The sequence below is a fragment of the Chinchilla lanigera genome, unplaced genomic scaffold (assembly GCF_000276665.1).
Source record: "Chinchilla lanigera isolate Chin_1 unplaced genomic scaffold, ChiLan1.0 scaffold00020, whole genome shotgun sequence".
Taxonomy (NCBI): domain Eukaryota; kingdom Metazoa; phylum Chordata; class Mammalia; order Rodentia; family Chinchillidae; genus Chinchilla; species Chinchilla lanigera.
Genome location: NW_004955421.1, coordinates 6,787,769 through 6,790,591, shown reverse-complemented (window position 1 = coordinate 6,790,591; position 2,823 = coordinate 6,787,769).

Here is a 2,823-nt window from a genome sequence, read left to right as displayed (position 1 = left end):
TATATATTTTTTTTTTTTTCTCAGTGCTAGATTGAACCCAGGTCCTTCTGGAGTCAAGTGCTCTAGCACAAAGCTACATCTCCCACACGTACAAAGCACTTTTACATGTATTATCAAGTTTGGTCCTGACAGCATCCTTGTGAAGCATACAGAGTCCATGAGTTTTCCAACAGCACAGGAAGAGTATGTAATATAACTCTGACAGGAGCCTCACTTTCATTTCACATTGCCCCAATGCACATAGGGAAAGCTCTGAAATTATTAGTGTCACTTAGACTTCTGAGTTTTTTCCCCTCTAACATAAGTCTTCATTATTTTAAAATAATTTTTATCTATGTGCATTTCATATAATTTGTGCACAATAGTTTTCTTTTATTCTAGTAACAAACAAACAAACAATAGACTAATGTAGCTACTAATAGGTGTATATTTATGCTTCTAATATGGTAGTTTTGGGCAACTGTGAAGGTAGATTTTTTTTTTCTGGAAACATGCCTTCCATAAATTCTGTTTAGTAACAGTATATTTTGGTGATTAGAGCAAACATAAACTTGTCAGTGTTTTAAGAAAGAAAAATATTAAAGAAAGAAATATAATATAACTGTTAGATGATATCAGATGTAATGTAACTCTTGGGTGTTAGCTCCTTATCAGAACAATTATAAATTACAAAGGAAAACAAAAATGCTAATGTGTCAAGTTCAAAAAACCATGGTTATGCAAACATGATTGTGTTTCAATATTTCAAAATGTCTTAACTCCCTTATCAACATTATCCAAAGATCTTTCCTTTAAGCCAGTATCACTACTTTCTTTCTTTCTTTTTTTTTTTTTTTTTTGTTTTTTTGTTTTTCTCTGGGACCGGGAATCAAACTCACAACCTTGCACTTGCCAGGCAGGGGCTGTGCCACTGAGCTAAATCCCCAGCCCCAGTATTACTTCTTTCCTAAGAGACCATCTCACACAGCATTTAATTCTTGTAACTGAAGAACAGGTGATTTATTGCAACTCATTTTTATTAAGAAAAAACAAACAATTTGGAAAAAATGAGTGTTTTAACTACAAATCTCAGAGTTCTGCACAACCAGTGCAAATTGCTAATATTTCCAATTTGGGATGCAGGGGCAGGTGTTTCCAAAATCAAAGACTCCATTTTCAAAATACCAACTTAGGCAAAAATCTTTAAAAAGCCCAATAGAACACTGTCAGTGCAGCCCACATCTGGCTCCTCTGCACATCCTGAACTAACTAGAGACACAGAATCAGGTGAGCTGCAACCCACTGACAGCAAGGTGCTGAGAAAACCAGGAATTTCCCATCTACTTCCTGGGGTCAGAACAGGTGACCCATGACCCTGTCGTCATTACAGTCTGAGTCTCCACCCTCTATGCACCTGGTGCAGACAGGAGATCCTTATTCAGAAGGCCTGCGAACTGCTCTCACCAGGGTTCACATTTGGAACCCCTCTGCACATACCCAGTGCCCAGTGAGGTACTGCAGAGGGTGCTCCATGAGCTGCTGAAACCGTGATTCAGGTTTGGGCTGTGCCTGTGCCCTGACCTCCTGGAGGTCACAGACACAGGCAGTCTGTGATTGCTGTCAGTGCATCCCGCTTCTACCTCCTGTACATGTCCAGAAATGCCTGGAGACACAGAATCAGGTGGTTCACAAACCGCTGACCCTCTAGTTTGTTTCTGAGCTTGCCTGTACCCTGAATTGCCTAAGGACACATGTCCACTGGTCCAAGATTGCACCACCAGTGAAACCTGATTCTGGGCCATAAGCTTGCCCTGAACTGCAAGGGGATGCTGGATCAGACAGACTGACATCAGCCTACATCATGGTCTACGTCTGAGACCTAGGAGAACTAGAGACACTACACCACCTACCAGAAAACCCTAGACTAAGCAGTGCATCTCAGCAGACACTGAGAGGCAAGCAGAACTGCCAGGAAAACTAGGGACACTAGTGGCATTTGCTGAGCTGCCAGAGAAGAGAAAGACTAAACTTTCTGCATCTGGTATCAAACATGACAAGATGAAGGACTAAAACACAGTCTCAGAATTCCACCCCACTCAGAACAAGTCCAGGAGACATTGACATAGGAGAAATTGGTAAACACACATCTGAAATTGTTGAAATGATTGCAGTGGAAGTAAAGAAACAACTTCATCAGGCCATAGAAGAGATCAGATTGGAAATAATCTGTCAGGCAAAAAATGAAATGACAATAATAATGAAAGAATTGCTCAGCACATTTGAAGAAGAAACATATGAGGAAATAGAAGAACATAGGCAATGCATGGAAACGTTAAATGAAAAATATAGAAATGACTTAGAACACATGAACCAAATTCAAAGAGACTTCCAGGAAATCAAACTTCCATTGAAAGCTGTCAAAATCGCTTGAATGAAGCCAAAGATAGAATTTCATATTTTGAAGACAGCATGGCAGCTAGTGGACATGAAAGAAAGGATCTCTTAAAATCAACAAGGAACCAGAAAAATCAATTCAACAGCTCCAAGACGAGGCAAAAAGGAATAATGTATGACTAATAGGAGTGAATGAAACAGTAGGAGGCAACACAAATAACATAAAAAGAATATTTGCAGAAATAATAGCAGAACATTTCCCAAGTATGGAAATAGAACCTGATATACAGGTAAATGAGACATACAGAACTCTAACTAACCATAACCAAAATAAAACTACACCAAGAAGTATAATAGTCAAGATCACAGATCTTCAGCAAAAGAACAGAATATTAAAAGCTGCTAAAGAAAAGAAACAGAATACCTACAAAGGAAAGCCCATCAGAATTA